An 8,901-nucleotide genomic window follows, 5' to 3' on the forward strand; every position below is an offset into this window, starting at 1 on the left:
CAAAACATCACAATAGACCTCGCTCTTTTCTCACTGCACAATGGCCAGTTCTGCCGGGGGCACGTCTAGCGGGCCTCACCATAATCTCCCGGGATCCATAATCACGAGAGAACTCATCAATATTAAACGCCTCACGAAACGCCTCGCCCAGAAAGCGCTCCGCTCCGTTCAGGGTCCTTTTACCGAATAAAACCAAGAAGTAAGCACTTATTCTCACAAGTAAGCACTCGCAAATCCCTGCGTAAGCCTCATCCGCTTAGTTATCCGATTCGTTCGAATCATGGAGCGAAGCGTCCTATCATGGAGAAGACAAAAAAAATTGCTAGGAGCCAATTTATTGGCTCACTGCGTGCCTGCCCGTAAAAGTCGTTTAAGGTACGCAAAATTTTGCTCCAGGCCCGAAAGCTGCTGTGACGAGAGAAGGCAATGCGTCAAAAAGAAAACGACACCCAACATAGGGCGAGACCTCGAAATGCATCCACACTGCACACGTTGCGTCGGAGCGCCCACATGAAGCATGTTCAGGCCGCGTGGCCGTAAAACAGGTTCCACCTACTCGGCCCACGGAGAAGTTGGTTGGCCTCATACGAATGGGGGGCGCCTTGCTCGAAAAACCTTCGGCCGACTAACTAACTTCCGACTTCAGATACGGGCTCGATACGCGAATGCAACCGATCGTGGCACTGGAAGTTCACGGTAAATGTTGGCAACAGTTGTTCCGGGGACTACTCCACGGGCTGATGGAATGAATCAGTGTTTGGTTGAGCTCAGGTTACAAAACTAGTAGATTGGTCTGGTAACGAAACGGCATCCCACATTCTAGCTAAGATGGCTTCTTAGAATTGAGATATTAGGAGAATATAACGTTCATCAGGACGTGTCATCCAGGTCCTGCTTCTAACGTAGCGCTTCGTCAGTCGTACCGAAAAGCACCCAACACTACACCCAGAAACTTACCGAACACTGCTAACGCTTGTCAATCTCATCGCCAGAATTTTGGTAGGAGCCCAGACATATGTACGTTTTACCGCACGGTGCCGTACCGCCGGTCAGGACCAAACACGGGCGTTAATTATGAATCACGCTCTCAACGCCCCTGTTAAGCTACACGGCGCCCATTCGTTGAACATGTTCTCCGGCCCCAAGGACACAACCTGGGACGTATTTCTGTTTCATTGATGAACACCGGCATCCTTTTTGTCGTGGCTTCGAAAGCTAATAAATTTTAATTAAAAACGTCTCAAGCGTCGTATTCCTTTCCGTTGCGCTTCGCGAAACTAGACAAACTACGGTCACAGGTTACTATGATTCAACGACTACTCTAAGTTGCTTCTCAACTGTTTGCACCAAGAAAGAATGCTTTCAAAAGCAAATTCAATTCACAGGGTCCGAAGCTCGCGTGAGACGGTGCGCCTCAACATAAATCACAACACACACCGTGAACGAGCACACATGCATGCACACATGGTAGCATTTTGGCAAGCATCGGATGGTCACTGCCCCAGCTCGGTCAACAACTATCGCACAAGGTGTCGCAACCAACCGTTTAATATGTTTGATTTACTGCCGCAATTAGAGTAAGGCGCCCGGGGCTTTCCCGAGGCCAAAGGTGATAACATTAACCGCTCAACCACAGCGGCACGCAAGGTGTTCGGGCTGGCCAGTCGTGAGCGTCCTTAACCATCAAAAACTAACCCCTCTTCTTGGAGCGTCTCCGGAATGAGCCACCGGGAGTCGCTCGAAATGTAATCAAATGCACGGATTATGGGCCTCACGCATCCGTAGCTCGTCCTACCCCTGTGGCTGAGAAGCCCTCCAAAAGCACAGTCTGGTGGCGTGGAGCCACCAGCCACAGCAGCAGCAGCAGTAGCAGCAGCAGCAGTAGTAGTAACGCACACGGTGTTTGTCAGCAGAGTAACGCACTGTAACACATCCACTACCGAATGGAGCAGCAACGCTCGACGAAGCACTACGTCCACTCCGAACGCGCGCACAGATTCAACTGGCGCACTGGAGCGGCCAGCACAGCACGGCAAGTCCGGAACAACCGGAACACTGGTTAGTGCCCGGTTGTGGGTGCTTCGTACGAATCGGCCTGACCCGAACACGCCAGCCTCCTACGATCGGCTTCACAGGTTCAGCTCGGGGCCCGTGCAGCGAGAGCGAGCGAGTGCGCCGCTGTCGTCTAGCCTGTCGTCTTACGATACACTGGGCCCGATTGGATGCTGGTCACCGCTTCCGACAAGATCAGCGAGAGTCCCAGGGCAAGGGTTCTTGGATTGCAGCCCCAAGCAACAGCCCCACGCTGGGGACATGCAACAGGATCGAAAACAAAGCAACCAGGAGAGAGAGATAGAGAGAGCCAGACGCGGACGGAGTTCAGCGTACCCGAAAGCTCGTCCTTGTGAGTGCCCAGCCAATAAGCTCTCTCGTCGGAGCGAACCCGGAGTCACTGGCTGATAACGATAAGCGGACAGGTGTTTGGCGCATAAAGAAATCGAGCCATCCTGGCTCCGGACATCTTCCGGGAACGCTCACCACGGCGAGTCACTCACTCTCTCGCTCTCAACTCTCTCTTTCTTTCTCTGGTGCGGAATTCTAGGTCGCCGGGAACCTGGTCTGGTCCTGGAAGAGCGCTCTACAGGTGAGCCGCAGTGCGAAGCAGGCTCATTAAAAACGGTTCAGGCCGCTGCTGTTACAGTTGGTGAGGCCACAAAATATTCAACACTTTTGCCGCACAGACTGATAAAACTCAATAAATAATGTTACACTCAGTGGGTCAACATTACACCTGAAGGACTACAGCCACCGAGCAGGCGTCCTCAGTTCTTTGGCGTAAATTTTTAAACACCAAAATAAGCCATCCTCTTAGGAAGCGACTCTATCACTCCAGTCAGCTGTGCCACATTCCCACAGCATATGCGGCCCGGCCCGCGTGTCCTTGCCGAGCAGGAAGTCAATCAGCTGGTAGTAAAAACAAAGGCACGACTTCCCAATCCACCCATACACAGCCGGCGGTTTCCCACGATGCAACATGAAGAACTGAAACACACTCCAACCCGACCATTAGGTCACTTCTGCTTGCTCGAAAGTCTGGATGCAGCACGTACCGCAGGAAATCATTAAGCTCTAAATAAATAATTAACCGGAACCGTAAAGCCGAGAAAGGGCCAGCGGAAGAGAAGCGAGACTAGCGCTTTCCATGGTTCGGACGCTGCCAGGACTTTATGAGAATGAATCAACGCCGAAAGGGCCCGCCCGAGTCGTTGTGGCGTTGGCAGGATAACGTAAAATAGGACCAAACCCTGAACAAAGGGAAAAGATCATTATCATGTGAAAATCACATAGCAAAATGTAAAAAAAAATACGCCCGCTGGGAAAGGATCCTCGGGTGGTGCTGGACTCCTTCGGTTTCGTGAAAAGTGTAAATTGAATTAAATGAATGACGAAGAAACACGAGCCACTGTAGTGGGCACCTTGCCCCCTTGTTACCCGACACCACCTGGGAAAATCTCATCAGGGCCACGGAACACCACGGCGGAAAACAACGGCAGGACGATGACGCAGCACGGTTCCGTAAGTACTTCCGGGAAAATGGCGCCCGTGCGCCTGTAGTTAGCGGTGCGGTCGATTTAAAACTGCCGCTGGCGGGTTTATTGATTTCCCTCACACAACACCTGTAGCCGAGCCTCTTGACGCCCTGTGCCCCGTGGGAGCTGACACCACTTGACCCACAGCACACCCCCACCGACTAAGAGCTCCTTCCGAGTGTGGCATTGTCTTCCACTTTCGGGGCGTCGTGAGTCTTTGGAAAGCGGCTGACAGACGTCCTGCTTTGTCAGGATCCTGGTGCTGGGGTAAGAATAGTGGCCAGAACCAGACTCATTTGACCCATTTTCTTGCGGGGGGCTCGTCCCTAAATACGACGCAGACACCGCCAAGCTGAAAGGGCTGAAGCGAATGGGAAAGGGTATGAAAAATTAATGTGAAGAACGTGTGCTGTAGGTGTGCTTGTGACAGCTTGTAAAGGGCTGCTGAGCGATGATACTACCCTACCGGGCGGGCGGCCCTATGTTTTGGTCCACGCGAAAGTACACTTCTGGCCGAAGAAGATGAAAATCCCTCGACACCGACGCGTCGCTTGAAACAGCTCGATCCCCTCTGATCCGTTAATGGTTCAAAAGGTACGGGTGGGATGGCCAGAGACAGGGGCAGAAAAGTAAGATGCGGTTGTGTTAAGTGCTTTTCCGGCTAAAAATTATGATCAATCTCCTCTGGCGACCGGGTGGTGCCCGGGCTCCACTATCCATCTTCAGCGCACACCCCATCCTAGGGCCGTCAACCGCAACACCGGATAAGGGGCAACATTCCACAGGTTGATCCTTTGGCTCCCGCTTTGGAAAGTTTCTTCGATACTGGAGAAAAAGAGGAAATCATTGGAAAAATTCTTCCCACCGGGACTGCCACCGCTCGCTCGTTAACAAACAGTAGGGTTAAAGGTTATATGAGCAAAAATGTGTCTAGAGTGTGTATCAGCATTCAACAATAACATTAGCTAAATTGCAAAGCGCAGGATCCAACCACGGCCCACACAAATTGTAACTCGAGAAAGTCTCACATTTCTCCGGAGTACCGGGCTCATTCTGCGTATCTCAGTTGTCGTATCGTTTTGAGAATAATGATGACAATCGGAACGAATAACAGGCGTGCATTAAATGAAAGGCTTCTATCGATCCTTGTTGCCACCTCAGGCGTTTCCACAAGCTCTTTGAAATTCGATAAGACCTCTGATGGTAGCTCGTACATCTATTCTCTCGTCTGACTAATCCTGACGATGCTTCCAGCTCATTAATCTATCTGCAAGACACGGCGATGGAACACTAAGCTTCCGGTGGAATATGCGATTAGCTTTGTGGTTAGCCTTGGTTTGATTGCGGGCTGATGACGCCACTGCCGGAACGATGAACTTTCTTAGCGAAACCATGCGCTTGCTGAAGCTGCTCCTGTCGAACGTAAAAAGTTGCATCGTTTGCAGCCGATAATGTGCCTTAAAACTTCTCGACCGGAAAACACAGCTCATCGAAGCCGTATCCTGGCACGGAGATTGTCTCCGGCAGCTGATTCGTTAAACTATAGCGATCCGCAGCAAAAGATATAGTGTGAGCACTGATAGAAATGCAGAAATGTGCAGTCAACAGTTGTTTATGCATTGTGTGCAGGCATTGCTGCGAAAGTTATGACTTCCATCGACAATCTTCCCGTCTAGCCCTTGCAGTGCATCTGGGCTTACCTCCAAAGTTTGGCTGAGCTGGAGAAACTTTTCCCAATAACATTCCCTGGAAAGCGTGCATAGTTATCCGCCACTTCCGCACAGAGGTGGCCCTTTCGCGAGTGCAGATTTTTGAATTTGTATTTTATTTGCGTAGGATTGTTTGCTCCTTGGCTGGGACTTATGATAAAGTTATGATGGACTCCTCGAGAAATACTGGGAAAGCTTCGCTTGCCAGGAATCTAATTATGATTGTTGGAGGGAAAACAAAATAAAAATCAATTTTACCGACATCTGTCAAACACAACGGACATTTAATTTTTATATCTATCAGAGTAAAACCAAAAGAACCGCGCGCTTCCCGAAATAGATGAACGGGGCTCTCGTGGCCACCGTAGTGGTGAACGTAGAGTGTGATGAGTTTTGAGCCAATTTAATTACGGAAACCATTTCCTGCTGCTTTTGGCCAGGGCACCGGGAATAGAACACCTTTCAGATTGGGCCGGCCGGCACTAGCCGAGAACCGAAATGGAAACATCTTGTTTTGGATAGCCAACCCATAATGGATTATGAAATTATGCATTTAATTTCATGCCCATGCCCAACGAATCGGGAAACCCTAACCGAACCGGACCGTCGCAAACGCCCCTTACGCTGGTAACACGATCCTCGAGCCGTTTTGAGACGTTGAGGGATCGCTTTCGAGGAAACTTTTCACGTTCCATTACGCTAGTTCCCTGGACTGATGGTCCGTAATGCAATTTCTTCGCAGAACGAGCACCAGCCGCCCGAGGCTGGGTAATGGTCAGCCGGGCCTGGGGATAGAGATAGGACAATCCGCCAAGAGTTTCGGTGAAAATCTAACGGCAGCCAACCCGCCCTGGTGCTCCAGAGAAACTGGAGAACAGCAAAGACGTTGGGACCACAAGTGGTCCTTCGCAGCAGCTGCCCCACAGTACGGGCATCTTAAAAATAATAAATTGTTCTCTCCTGTTGCTTCTGGCGATGCGGATGGAATACATTGTTTGGTACCCCCATTATTTAGGTTGGTGTTAGTGAATGTCTATAAACATGTTTGTGCCATTTTACAAAAAGATATCTCGTTTGTTTGAATTTACAAAGGAACCAAGAAGGTATTTAAGCTTTTCTTCGAAAGTAAACTATAAGGTAATGTTTAAGAACTCAGGCCAGCGGCAAAAGTACCATCCAATGTCACTGACCATAGCCGTCAAAGTTTGCATTAGTTTTTCACGTCACTGTTCCATTTCGCTTAAACGTCGCTGAAAGTCCGCCTTGATTGATAACGCACAATGTTCACCTTTCCGCGAGATGGTGAAAGAATGTGAAGCAATTAGGCACAAAGAAACGCTCATTGAATTGTGCCCTTTCGCCGAGCTGCTCGTTCATTTCAATTAACTTCACTTCGGGCGAATCATCGCTGCACGTGCAATAACTATTAGTTGCACGCTGACGCCAGCCCGGCCCGGGTCGGGAATAAAAAAGTTGAGAAATTTCCTATCCTTGCAAATTATCCTTGCCCGATGGGTCCTGTGGAACCAGTCTTGGCGCCAGGATCGATTCAATCCCGTTCTTCGGCGTAAGAGAACTGCTTTTGCTGCTCCGAGCAACCCCATTCTAGGGAAGGTCCTGCCGGCTTCTTGGCTTATCCCGTGGCACACACAAGCGCGTTCGGGAAAATTTTACCAACGAGTAATTGAGCCAGCAGCAGCATCGGGGAAGCATCAAGTTGCAGACACTTCACAGATAAGGAGAGGAAACGCCCGCCACATCTTGCTGCTGCTTCCACCCAACCGATTGGCACACTATTCGGTGTTCGACAATTCGCCCCATTCTTCGATTATTCCCGCCAGACCCGCCCCTCGTATCGCAGCCGTCGAAGGATCACCAGGCCCTCTGGTGCAACAAAGCGCAAACATCGTCGAATAAAGTAATTACATTCTCATTTGGAATGGTAGATAAACTTTTCCGAGCACGTACCAAAACCACCAGGCCATGGTCCGGGGATGCTCCGACCAGGCAGCTGGCCCCGGTCTGGTGTTTGTATCCGGCGTCCTTCAGCGTCCTCCGGCCAGTCTGGGCGGTCGGAAGGATCATTTCACTTCCAAGGCAAACTTTCGCTGCATCATCCGGCGTTCCATCACGTCACGTCACAGCTGCCCACTGCTGCTGGCCACTACTGGTACTGATATTACACTTCGTGTCTGGTGAAAACGGTTCACGACAAATGGGTTTTGCCTTGGTCTCCCTGTCCGTGAGATCTTGAAGTGGTTTCCCTGTGGCCCTTTTTCCATTTTTCGTTCTGTGCCTGCGGTGGACGGCCAAGAAATGCATTATAGAAATGCGACCGGTGTCCGGGAGAAAGATTCACCAAAAACTTACCGTACGGAGCGCCGGAGCGTCAGGTACGTGCGATTGGTCTCTTAACTAGCGCCTGACGTCTCCATTGCACCTGCTGTATTGCATTTTTGCGGTTCCCACGCTCGAGGCATTCCGATAAGAGTTGAGTGACGCCACAAGTTTGCCGGAGAGGATGGCATATCCCCGTCTCCGTTGAAGACAATCGTGAAGGAATCGTACCTGGCTGAGCCAAGAAGAGTCGTATGTTTCTCCAAAGTAAACATAAATTATCTTAGTCAAACCCCGCTTCTCGGCCTGGTCTATCTGGGCAAATGACGGTTATCAGCCGGAGAGTCTTCGTCTGAAGCAAAAAACAACATATTCTGTCAAATTCCAACAAAATAGTTTACCTTCGCCCGCACACGGAAGTAATCCTTCGACGATGCAGGCGGACTAAGAAAATGGCAAATATGGCCCCGGCCGCCATCTTATCCCTTCGGCACTTTGGCAACGTTGAAAGGTGGTGCCCGGATCACGGCAGTCGCAAAAAGCAACTCGAACCCTTCCACTCCTACTTCGGCATCTCGACAAATGGCCTCGGTGGTAATATAAAGCGACAGAAGTCAAGCAGAAGACCGGAATGGTCCGCCAGCATCCACCTACCTCCCGGTTTGCAAACGATGCACAAGAGAGCTTCCGGCGAAAGTTGCCGCTTCTCGCCGTTCACCCATCATCATGATCCGGGGATATGACTTCCTGGTCTAGCCGGCCAAGATCCTTCGAATTGGCGGCAGGGGACCGTGCATGTAGTGGGCAGCCATAGGACAACGGCACACGGTGGTGCACTTCAAGCAAATGGGTGAGATTAGTTCACAAAATGTGCGCTTCCTTGCCCAAGGACGAAGACTGAGCGAACGTCGATCATTGGCACCGTTTGTGCTGGAGAGTAGCAATTTCGTAGAGTCCCGTTTTCAGTGACTTCGTCAAATCGGAGGTAAAGACAGTCAAAGAAAGCAAATTACCTGCGCACAGTGTTCGGTGTGCCAACGTTTAAAGCTTTCGAAGCGGTCGTGCGAGCATTAAGCAGACATCACAGGAGAGCTTTGGTCAACCAATTAAAGATGACCATTTGCCAATGTTATTAAAATATTAATTAGAAATTATTAGCTTTAAAATGATCTTCTTTGAAGCCCAGATAGTAATCTATTTGAATCTTCTGAAACATTCAACGCAGCGCAGATAACAGTTTGAAGACAAAACCTATCAAACCTTAG

Source organism: Anopheles bellator, chromosome 1 (genome assembly GCF_943735745.2).
Source record: "Anopheles bellator chromosome 1, idAnoBellAS_SP24_06.2, whole genome shotgun sequence".
Taxonomy (NCBI): Eukaryota; Metazoa; Arthropoda; class Insecta; order Diptera; family Culicidae; genus Anopheles; species Anopheles bellator.